The 12460-nt window shown below is 45.7% G+C and overlaps 1 protein-coding gene across 2 annotated transcripts in view; it reads left to right on the top strand.

The window, feature by feature from the left end:
• Positions 1–9661: 9661 nt before the first annotated feature.
• Positions 9662–12460, top strand: part of DAGLA (diacylglycerol lipase alpha) — a 147746-nt gene continuing 144947 nt past the window's right edge. The window contains exon 1 of one of the 2 annotated variants that reach the window (XM_084828742.1): positions 9662–9914. The gene's annotated coding sequence lies outside the window, so the exon portion shown is untranslated. The remainder of the gene's footprint in view (positions 9915–12460) is intronic. The other variant, XM_084828733.1, reaches the window with a different exon arrangement.

The raw sequence follows: 12460 nt of genomic DNA, 5'->3' as shown, positions 1-12460 counted from the left end.
GATAGGGACAACATTAGCCCTCCTCCAGTCATCTGGCACTTCACCCGTCCTCCATGATTTCTCAAAGATAATAGACAGTGGTTCTGAGAGTTCTTCTGCCAGTTCTTTTATTACTCTAGGATGCAGTTCATCTGGCCCTGGAGATTTGAACTCATTCAAAGTACTTAGGTGCTCCTTGACCATATACCTATCAATCTCAAGCTGCAATCCTGCCCCTTCAGCCTGTACTTTGCCTTTGCCAGGGGGGTCATAGACCCTCTTTTGGGAGAAGACTGAGCCGAAGTATGAATTGAGCAGTTCTGCCTTTTCTTTGTCATCTGTTATCATTTTCCCTTCCTTATTTAATAGCTGAACCACCATTTCTTTCCTCTGTCTTTTACTATGCACGTATCATTGATCCTCTAGTTCCTTCCTCCACTTTCTGTAGGAGGAAGTTATCAGCAACCAAAGTCAGGAATTTCTTGGAGGGGCCACATTTTGCAGAAATTTGGTGTTTCTGCATTAAGCAAAACCCCCCACAAAAATCCACATCCTTTCCAGAGCTTCCTGTTTTCGGTTTCTTTGTGGGATTAGGAAGGGCTCCTTTACACGGCAGATATTTGCTTTGAACTGAGGGAGTGCCTTCTTCCCTTCCTGGCATGTCTGCAAAGGACTGGGGGGTGGGGGTGGGTTCTTGTTTCTGTAGCTTAACTTCTGCTGTACTCTTTTCTTGCAGGCCCCAGGGAACCTCTGACTTACTTCTGAGTATATGTAAGATCACCCTGTAAGTCTGCAACTCTTGGCACATTTACTTGGGAGTAAGCCCCATTGAACTTAACAGGGTGCTCTGAATCAACAGAGGACATTGCTTCTGAGCTTGGTGGGGTGGGGGATCAGATGTGTCTCCCTGCACTGCAGGGAGGCATTTTACCCTCTTCTCCCTCCAACTGAGAAATGTGCTCAAGTGTTTACATGGCAGACACCTGGGAATCAAGGAAAGTCCTTCCTCAGCAAGACTTGGGCAGAGGCAGGAGTTGCAATCAACAGGCAATTCTTGCCCTCGCACCTGTCAAATCTGCTCCTGCACACCCCGCTCCCATCCTCAATGTCTTTGTCATCCTGACGATGTGTGCCCCCAGCAACTGAAAACAAATGCTCACAGCAGGCAGATAGAGCAGTTTCTTCCACTACTGGAGAATTTCACAGGGAGGTCATGCCGCTCCTGTTCCATGGGGTGGAAAAAAATACCACATTTATTGTGTTTGGGGAAAACACAGGATAGGCTGGGGGAAATTATGAGAGACACCCTGGAGGGTAACAGCATCATCTAAAGAGCCCTCAGACTTCTGTGAGAGAAGCAGGATAAAACTCTGTTTGATGAACCCCTTTGGCTCCCAACAAATATCAGGGAAATTGAAGTCCTCCATTACTACTACTTCATGGTTCCTTGAAATATTGGCAATTTGCTTTTCAAAAGTTTAATCCTCATCTTCTCCTTGATTGGGTGGCCGGTAGTAGACTCCAACCACCATGTTCCCTTTCTTCTTTGCTCCATTTATTTTAATCCAGATATTCTTGATGGGGCTACCAAGCTCATCCTCCTATTATTTCTGTGCAGAGAGATGTATTTTTAACATATAGTGCAACCCCATCTCCCTTTCTGTTCCTTCTGTTCTTTTTGAACAAGTTATAGCCTTCAATTGCTATATTCCAGTCATGGGAGTCTTCCCACCAAATTTCAGTTACACCAAATTTCCCTCCCGTATTAAGAGTTCAAGTTCGTTCTGTTTGTTTCCCATACTCTGGGCATTAGTATATAGACATCGAAGACCATGTGCTTTATAGTCTGGCTTTCTTTCTACATGTTTTTGAAGACTATTATTGGGCTGTATTAGAACTGTTCTCTCCGTTGTGGTGCATGAACCTTCATCCATTGTTACCCCCAACTTTACGTCTCCCTCCCCCGTAGGATTCAGTTTAAAGCCCTCCTGATGAAGTTCTTCATGCTGTGGCCAAACACATTCTTCCCAACCCTTGTGTGGTGCAACCCATCCCTTGCCAACAGTCCATCTTCCAGGAAGCTGGTCCCAGAATCCAAATCTCTCATGTCAGCACCACCTTCGCAGCCAGTCATTCACCCAAACAATTTCCCTTTCCCTTTCTATCCCTCTTCTAACTACTGGAAGGATGGCTGAGAAAACTATCTGGGCCCCAAAGTTCTTGAGCTGCCTTCCCAAAGCTTCAAAGTCTGACATGATTTCTTTGTAGTTCCTCTTGGCGGTATCATTTGTTCCCACATGGATGAGAAGAGAGGGATACCTGTCAATGGGCTTTATGAGTGCAGGCAACCCTTCAGTCATGTGTCTAATCGGTCCTCCTGGGAGACAGCATACCTGGCGAGTCCTTGGGTCTTCGTGACATACTTGGGTTCCAATCCCATGCAGCAAGGAGTCTCCCACAACTATTACTCTCCTCTTCTTGTTGTTGTAGGCCTTGGTTTCCTTGCCTCCGCTTGACTGACCTTCAGCCTCTTGCTCACTCTCATGTGGGTTCCCCTGTAATTCTTCCTCTGCAGGCTGTCCTCCAGTCTCATTCTCAAGTACCTGGAAATGGTTCCATAGTTACACTACTTCCACTTGTGCAGAGTGGCTTCTACTTCTTCTGCTCCTGTCACCCTTTTCCAAGGAGTATCCTCTACTTCATTTTTCCTCACCTCAGCATTTTCCTCTTCTGCATCAGCTTGGTGTTGTTCTTCTGGCTTCTGTACTTTGCTTTGGTGCTGTAGTTCTACTTTTCTATCTAAAACTCTTCATCTTCTCTTATTTCCTGGAGGGCCAACACTCACCGCTCCAGTCCTCTTACTTTTTCTTCCAACAGTGTACTTGTTGCACATGTAGGCCATGTTGATCTCAGGCAAGAAAACAAACATTGCATGCACCTTGCAGGTCACCACCACTGGACAGTCTTTTCTTTCCATAGACTCTATTAACTTTATGTTTCTGGCTTTCTGATTGTACTGGGATAGCCTGTGCTTTGTTCTCTATTCACTGGAGGTTAATAACAGAGTCCTAGGCATTGCCTTTGTCTCCTCTTCCACGGCAACTCCCTGCCAAACTCTTGTTTGCTCTCCCTGTTCGCTCGCTCTGATCGCTCAGTCTCTGGGAACTTGCTTGCTTGTATAGCCCCTAGACCAGTTGGAGCAGCTTCCTCTGCTCTGCTCAGCTAGGAGACAGGAAACACTCAAAACAGCTCCATTGGACGGCTCTTTGCAGACGCATATTGCCGCAGAATAGGCCTTCAAATAGGCTCTAGCCTGTGTTTGATTGGATTCACTCCGAGTTTTATGCTAACGTCGCTCTAGTCATCTTCTCACTTGTTTAATCACCACCAGATCCCTAGAAAACCAGGGCGCTGGTGTGGCTCCACTTCATGAGAGAGGACAGTCAGGGGCGATTGTGTCCTGAGGTGCATTTTGAGCAGAGATTTCATGGAAAAGGTGTGTTTTGAAACAAAATTTGAAAGAGGAAAGTCATGTAAGTATTCTGGGAGGGAAATCTAGACATAAGGAGCAGGCAAATGATAATGATTTAAACATGCAAAGCTAGGGCCATTCCATCCCTCAGCTAAGAGATCTGTAGTTTTTGAATTTCTTTGAATTCAACTTGTCAGGATAAGGACTTTGTAACTAAGAACTGGTGCCTGAACTTGTTTTTCCCCTCTCCCCTTCTAATCCCTTTTCGTTTTGTGGCATGTCTTCAGATTGTAAGCCTGAGGGCAGGGCCTGTCTTATTATTAATCTTTGCAAGCTGCTCTGGGAGCCTTTTTTGGCTGAAGAGCAAAGTAAAACTGCTTTAAAAGAAATGATAAATGACATTGCCCTATGCAGGGGCACAAGGATACCATAGTGTCCTCCACTGCAATTGGCACAAGCAGGAAGAAGTGAGAAGCTCAGAGCTGCGAGGGATTCCAGCAGCATGCACACACGTGCATATGCACACACTGCTAATAATCACCTTTTTTACTGCACCACATAAAAAAGGATGGAAAACAGCTCCCTTGGGAAAGAGGGGGCATGTGTAACAAACACACAGTCCTTCCCAGGTGAAGGGTTTAATTCCTCCTTGGAGGAGCAATAGCCCTGTGCACTAGGCTTCAGCCCACCATGGAGAATGATAGAATTAAGTCCAAACCTTCTTGTTGCATGCCTGGCTAGCAGAGGCAAAAGAGGAAGAGCGGTCAGAACTAGACCCCACACTGCCCACTCGCTCCATAGAACTTCTCTCTTAACTTCTCAGCCACACATCAAAGAAGAGAAGGACATGATATAGAGTATTTGTCATCCTCCAATTGCCACTCTGCAGAGCTAGCCACATGTACCAGGACCCAGAGGCTTGCATGAAGAGCCCAGCCCTGTGGAAGCCCTTGTGTTGGGAATATTGCTACTAGTTGCTGAGAGAGCTGCTTCTCCACACCATGGATAATTCCTAGGATTCCAAGATATTAAACACCATCTAGCTCCTCTTGTTAAGCTATGGAATTCAATGGCACTGAATGTGATGATGGCCATTAGCTTAGATGGCTTTAAAAGGGGTTAGACAAATTTATGGAAGATAGATCTATCAATACACATTAGCCTTGACTATTTTAGATTCCCTGAGTCTAGTGGTACTGCTACTCTGAATACCAGATGCTGGGGACAGTAGAGGGCTATTGCCTTTATGCTCTGCTTATGGACTTCCCAGAGGTATCTCATTGGCCACTATTGGAAATAGGATGTTGAACTAGAATGGATCCTTGGTTAGGTCAGCAGGTTAATTGGTTCTGAATGTTCTTATGAGTGAACATGCATACAATTACCCTGCAAGGAAGTAGGAGAACTTTGGGCAATTGAGAGACTGATAGGAGATAGGAGAGCAAAGTTCATGGGCAGGGATATATTCAGATTCAAGAACAGAGAAATAAGTGGGTTGAAGTCTTGGGAGACATTGAAGATGAGGGCAATGTGCTTATTAAAGGTTATTGCTCTTAGAAGCTGATTCCTCTGATTTGATTCAAGTGGGAAGATGGTAATGTACAACTTTTCCTACTGCTATTACAGAAGAGAGAGCACTGAAGACTTATGGTGTCTCTGGCTGGATCTTTCTGGCTGGATCTACACTTACCACCTTTTTTCTCTTCCAATGAGGTTTCACCACCTGCCTTTCACACTACGCAGTACCCGCCTCGAATTGGAACCGGAATTTCCCACTTCCGTGCTCCTGCTTTCAATACCCTAATATCCCGGTATTTCCCTGTAATGTGCTCTGATTTTCCACCTTCGCTACCGTATCCGGTCATAGTCCCCTCCCCCGTTTGTCCATATACGGCAGAGTTAGTATTTCCCTCCTGTCCAATCACAGCTCTCGACCGCCCTATGTCTTCTTCCAGCTACTGATCGCATAGCTTCCTCAGCAGCCCCCCATTTCCTCAGCAACAAGCAAAGGGCTGGATGTGTGTGCGCTTGTCTGATCTCAGAAGTTAAGTGGGGTTGGCCCCGGGCAGTAGTTGGATGGGCGACCTCCTGGGAATCAGGCTTCCTGCACTGAGCAGGGGGTTGTTCTATCCCTTCAAATGAGACTAAGTTTTACCCCCTCCTATGCCCCGCTCCGGATGTGTGTTTTTTAATTAAGGCATTATCCTTGCAGAATTGGGGCTTCTCCGCTATGTTTTTTTTCTTCTAATTCAGGCATGATCTTCGAAGCTTTGAAGTTGTGAAGCTTCACAACTTCGAAGATCATGCCTGAATTAGAAAAAAAAAACATTGCGGAGAAACCCTGATTCTGCGAGGATAACGCCTTAATTAAAAAACACACATCCGGAGCGGGGCATAGGAGGGGGTAGAACTTAGTCTCATTTGAAGGGATAGAACAACCCCCTGCTCAGTGCAGGAAGCCTGATTCCCAGGAGGTCGCCCATCCAACTACTGACCGGGGCCAACCCCGCTTAACTTCTGAGATCAGACAAGCACGCGCAGGAAAACAGCAGGAAAACAGCACAGCGCTCGAGTGTGAACAGAGCTCGCGCATTCAATGAAGCACTGCAACAGGGAAAATGGGTGAGTGTGAATAATCACGTTTTAAAGCAAGAGTGTTTAACCCAACGGGACACCGAATTCACTGCGATGGCGGGCACAATGTAGATCGGCCCCCAGTAATCCCTACTTATTTGCAAATATTTAAGCAGAGCTCTTTCAGAGTAAAAAGACTCCAAAAGCAGACAAAGAAACCTACTGATCTGTGATCTCCCATCAGGTTTCCCATGAGAGCAACTGTGCCCCAAAGTGCTTCACCTTCAGACAACTCACAATCCTCTTCCATTTTCTCTGTCTTTGCCTAAATTCTAGCTGTCCCTTTCTGCCCCACTCTGAACTCTGATGGGTATTACATTTCAGAGTCTGGACAGGCAAGATATTAAATACCATCTAGCTCCTTTTGTTAAGTCCCTGATGATTACGAACCAGATTAGTCAAGCAAAACCATAGTGATATAGTAACATTTATAGTAACCAAGACAGCCAAGGTCATAATAATATGTTCTAGGAAAATTATTAGACTGTCTTACTGCTGTATTTATCAACTAATAAAACTATAACTTGTTGCAGTTCAAATGCTTTGTCTTTTACTCAGCTAAACACCTTGCTTTTTGGCCTGCTGCATCCAGATACCTTCTTGTACAGTTGATTTAGCACTGTAACATTAATATGGAAGGGAGGCGGAGCAAGATATTTAATGGAAGAGATACCAAGTACCATGAGAGAGTAGGGTTGCTGAGTGAACAACATGCTTTGGAGCACTAGTAGTAATGTATCATATGCATTGTCTGTTACAGCATTTTTCTTGCAAAAGCATAACAAGTTAATTCACTTACAACTTTGGACAGACAAAACCAAGATGGAGGGGTATTTTAATATGTCTATGTATGTCTATTTAATATGTCTGGCCAGCAACTGGTTTTCTTGAATGCGTCAATTTGAAAAACAAGAGAGAGGTGGTGGGCCAGTGCCTCAACCCCATCAGCTAAAGCAAATTGCCAGTGAGTTTTCTTGCCACAGATGCCTGTTTTTCCTGTTGGCTGGCAACTTGAGAGCCAGTTTGTAACTCTCAAGAGGCTGGGTATCCAGTTAGTGCTCATGTTCATACCGCAATACTTTATAGCTTATCTAAATGCTTGAATTTTTGTGGATCTTGCTTGGTCTGCATCTTTATTTATTTCATTTCATTTCCGTATCACCCAATAGCCAAAGCCCTCTTTGCCATACTGTTTACAACTGACTGGTCCTGATGAAGACACTGTAATGGATGCAGATGTCTGCTGACTGCAGAAAACTGCTGGTTTAAAATATTTACAGAATTCCCAATGTTGTGGAGCTCTTACTGAAATTATTCTCTTAACCAGAGATGAAATGAAAATATTCAAGCAATTTATTTGTAGAAATGTATATCCTGCCTTTCTAGTGCCAATGCACCATTCAGAGCAGCTGATAAGTTAAAACTACAATATGATATAAAATAATACATTTCTTAAAAAAAACAAAAAAACAATAAAAATACGAAGGCAAGGGCAGAGACCATCGATAAAACATTTAGCAGGCAAGAGTCTGCCAGAACAGAAATGCCTTCACAAACCAGCAAAAGACATCCAGAGAAGGGACCACCTGTACTAGCACAGATTCATAATATTATTCTTATAGGAGGTGTATTATAAGAGTGCTCACTACTGGATAGAATAAACAGTTCTTGCATGTGTGTCACACTTCTCTACTGCTAAAAGCTAACCATTAAAGGAGTGTTTACTGTAACCCAAGCACAAGCACCGTGTACTGTCCTGAATTTTCATTAAAAAAATTAAAAAATTATGAAAAAAATTATTGTTGACATTTATTAGTAGATGCAATTTTTAAAAGACTTCTAAATATTTCTAAAAGCCTTCTAAAATCCTCAGTTGTTAATGTGTATGGCTCTTGGCTCTACCTTTCTTTATTGTGCCAGCTATCCAGCTCAAGGAACTTACACTTAAGAAATTGATAGGAGCTGAGCATGTATCACTAAACTTATTTAACAATTACAAAAGGCAAAGGCAAACATTTGTACCAATTATTAATTATAAAGTGGAATATTATTCAAGATAATTGGACAATTGAAGTGGGGCTAACTGGCTATCAGAAATTGTCATCAGCCCAACACAGACAGATCAGGTCACATCCTCGATTTAGTATTTGGCCTAGGTGGCTTGTTAGGTGGTCTGATGGTAAGGGGGGCAGGTTGGAGTGACCCTGTTGTCATGGGTCCTAAGTGAAGTTTGGACTTTTGACAGTAGTTCCCCTGCAGCAGTGGTGTATGCATTAAGATTCTCCACCCTCAGAGACTTTTGGAACCTGATGCTTTCCTGAATGCTTTGGGGAATTTTTCCAGAAGATATTGCTGGTAATCATCCTGAGTCCTCTCCAGTTCTGCAGAGCCTGTTCTGCTCCATAGTATTTTGTAGAGCTACAGGCAATGAAGCAGATGAAAGAACTCTTGCTCCAAAGCAAATTGAATGCTGGATGGAGTGTATCACTGTGTCTACTATGTGGTGATGTGAGTGTCGAATAAGGCCTATTTCCCAGTCTCCATTGCATCCTTGGATAACTGCCCAGCAAAGCTCTTTAGAGCGGTTCAAAAGATGCTGAGCCCAGACATATAATAGATCCAAGTGAGATATCCCTCATCTAGTCATTTTTGTGGAATCGATTTCAGTTAATACAGCCTGATGATGTGGACAAGGTGGTTGCAGTTATGCAACCAACCACATGATCTCTCATTCCTGGTCCCTCAAGGTTAATTAAGGCTACCTGGTGGGGCATGGCTTCTCTGGTTGGGGGGGGGTGGTGGATAGTTAATGCAACATTGTGTGAAAGAGTGGTGCCTGGTATCTTAAAGGAGTGTAACCGCTCCTGAAGAAGCCCTCCCTGGACCCAAGGATTTGTGATAGCTATCACCCGGTCATGAATACTCCATTTGCCTGGAAGGTGACTGGGAGGCTTGTGGTGTGGCAAGTGCAAGCAATCTTGGCTGAAACTTATTATCTAAACCCATCCAATTCATTCGGTTCATTGTATATTTATTATTGTATTTTTATGGTTATATTATTGTTAACCGCTTTGGTCATTCACTGGAAAGCAGCATATAGACCTCTTTAAATACATAAAACAATAAATAACTATACAGGAAGCGGTATAGTTTAAATTGTGCCTGGATTCAGCAGGGGAATCTGGTTCCCATAACAGAGCTGATCTCTGAAATACGTGAAGTGATAAAAATGTTTCTAAGCATGTGCAGAGTGCCTTTGCCACTGAGTCTCCCTCACACATTTAGGATTAAAGAGCTGGGTTCTCTTCCAGATGATGGCATAACTTCCAGGCACAGCTGAGCCTAGAAAACCCTTTCTTTAGGAATGAAGCACTGAAGAGAGTGGTCTGCTCTCCCTCATCTCAGTAGCCTTCCGTCTTCTTGCCCTGAGGGGCAATCGGAGCCCCCTTCTCGCCGCGAGGCCTCCTCGTTTTGTCAATTCTCCCAGCCAGGCCGCACTTCCCGACACGAGAGGGCGCTTGAAGGCTCAGCTGTCGCCATGGTTACCGCTGGGTGCGTAGCGGGGCTTACGAAGCTGACGCAGTGGGCGGCCCGGCGGGCGGAGGCGGCCCTGGCACGGGCGGAGGCGGCATTGGAGAATTGGGGGGCTGGCGAGCCCCGGGATGGAGGCGGCGGCGGCGGCTCTGGCCCGGTGGCGGCGGCGCCGGAGGCGGCGGCAAAGGGGTGAGCGGCCACGATGACGCGCCCGGCTCGGGGGACTGAGAGGCGACGGCAGTGGCGGCGATGCCAGGGGGGATCAAGGGAGGGCGGATGCCCCCTCGCTCTGCGGGTGAGGAGTGACCGCGCGCCTCCGGCCTGAGGGGGCAGGCGGGCGGGCGGGGCTGGAGGACGGAGACCGCCTCCTTATTCCTTCCCGGTGACCGGAGGCAGAGGCCGTTGTGCCGGCTGCGCGGGAGCGAGCGAAGAGCCTCCCCCTCCGCCCGCCCTGCCGTGGCATACGGCACCGCGCCGTGGAGGGGAGAGGTGCCCTCCCCTCCCCCGCCCACAGCACCACGGCCGCCGCCAGAGGTGGAGGGCCGTGTTGCCATGGTGAACGGGGAAGCATCCCTCCTCCCCCGACACCACCGGCATGGGAGCTGGGCGGGTAAGAAGCGGCCCTTTCGCTCTCGTGCCCAAACAGGTGCCTGCTGCTGGTGCTGGGTGAGGCACCCCCTCTGCCTTCCCAGCCCGGCAGCGGAGGAGGAAGAGCGTGGGATACCCTGCTGCGGTTTGGAGCGGAGGGGAGAAGCAGGACGTGGGGGCGAGAGGAGGAGGCAGTGCATCCTCGGATGGCTCGTGGCAATGGCTTTTCATGTGGCCTTGGCGTCCTTCTCCCTTCCTCCCCGCTTGCCTCCCAGCACCCCTTTTCCAGGACTAGGTAGGGTGTTGCCTGTTGCGGGATTATGTGTCGGGGAATGGAAGGAGCTCGACTGGGGCTGTGCAGAGTGTGGAACTGCTGTGTGGCGGGCGTAGATTGATTTATGCGTGTGCGCGCATGCTTGTGAGTGTGTGTGTAAGTGTGTAGAAGGAGGAATTTATGGCCTTTGGTTAAGCGTTTTTATAATGCCATTTTTGGGGCTGAATTTAAGCTGAAGACTTTCTCCCCTTCCCCTGCCCCCAGTTGGGGAGGGGGAGGGGAGTTGATGGATCTGTGGGTGCTGCCACTGGTGGAGTTTGGGGGCTTAAAGCTTCTTACTTCCTTCATACATTCTGGTGTTCCTGTCTTGGATTTCAGACGAAACTGTCATTCGTGTTTGCATTCTGGGAATTGGATTATATTCATAAACATTTACTTTGGAGAAAAGGGGGGATCTTTCTATATCTTGGGAGGAGTGGGGAGGAATTGGTCTTTATCTCAGAAGGTTGTATCCACAAGAAAATATCTGCTGGATCTCAATATTATGCAACATTATTACTGAGTGCAATCCATTGAAAGTTAGGTCTGCTTAAATTACACCAAAGTCAACGAGATCTTGACATCTGTGGTGAGATCCTATGCATGTTTACTTGGAAGTCCTTCTGAGTTTGGTGGTACACTTCTAGATGTGCATAGGATTGCAGCCTTAGTTCCATGGATTTAAATAAGACTTAAGTGTGCCTAATTTTTCACAAGATACTGCATTTATATTTGTATTATTGCCTAGAGATCCCACACTGAGCTGGGAATAAGACAGATTTAGGAACAAATTGCTTCAAAGGACTCGTAGTTTAGAAAAACACAGACAAAATTGGTAAAAAGGAATCATGGATTAATCTGTAGCAAGCGTGCAAATATAATGTATGTGTCTACAACCTTGCCAAATACTTGACTGAGTATTTTATATTTATCTTATATGTGCTTATTAAAACAAACAGCTGATGATGGAGAGTATGGATCTGTGAAGGGGTGAAGGAATCCTGTGGAAAAGGATGTCACATGGTGAATATATTGAAGAGCTGGAATACAATTTTAATGGGTGGAGTTCCAGTCCAGTGCACTGGATTATGCCATTTCTTTGGTTGATGTGTAGTGGTATTCCTAGAGAAAACAGTGCTCACAGTAGAAGTAGATAACAGAGCAGCTTTCGTGGAGTGTAAATGGGTAACACTGGATGTACCAGTGATTTCATGAGATTAAATCAAGTGTGTGTGTGTGTGTCCATCCCGGGTTGATGACCTGGAACAATTGATTAATTTTGTGCTGTTTCTACCAAACTGTTGCTAAACAAAGCAAGTCATAGAATTCAATATTATAATGCATAATTGAGAACATTGTGAGTACTGTGTGTGCTATGGTACCAAGGCTCACAAAACCTTATGATTCAGGAATGTACATTTTGTTTCATTCATCTGTTACAAAGATATCCTCGTGATGATAATGACCTAAGTGGAGAAGATTGTTTTTGCTTTCTTTAAGCAGAGAGTTCATGTCTGTAGGGATTACATTGCCTGTTATGCTATATTCATATAAACAAAAATGACTAGCACTTGGTACTTCTTTCAGGCCTTGAAGATTTTGGCCCTGCCACATCTGTAAAGTAGCATAAGTAAGCTTCACGCACACTGCCAGTAGCATCTCACAATGTGGATGCGTACTTCTGCTAAAAGTGAGCTGGGCAGACAGGTCCCCACCAAGTTTTTTTTTTTAATCCTCCTATATTGTAGAGTGAAACTATTCAGAACTGGCAGTGAAGCTGGTGCTAACATCCATAGCAGTGGAAGCTGGTGGCTTGGATTTTGGTGGGGCTGTGAATCCATTTTGGGTTTTAGTCAGAATCAGCCAGACTAGGGCCCATCACCTTGGATAGCTCCTTTAGAGGTCTGGTTGGTTCTGACTGAAACCCTGAATGGATACAT

Source organism: Heloderma suspectum, chromosome 1 (genome assembly GCF_057233095.1).
Source record: "Heloderma suspectum isolate Gila_16-S chromosome 1, 16-S_ref, whole genome shotgun sequence".
NCBI classification, from domain to species: Eukaryota; Metazoa; Chordata; class Lepidosauria; order Squamata; family Helodermatidae; genus Heloderma; species Heloderma suspectum.
The sequence above is the reverse complement of the archived record's forward strand: the minus strand, read 5'-3'. Positions and strand labels throughout refer to the sequence as shown.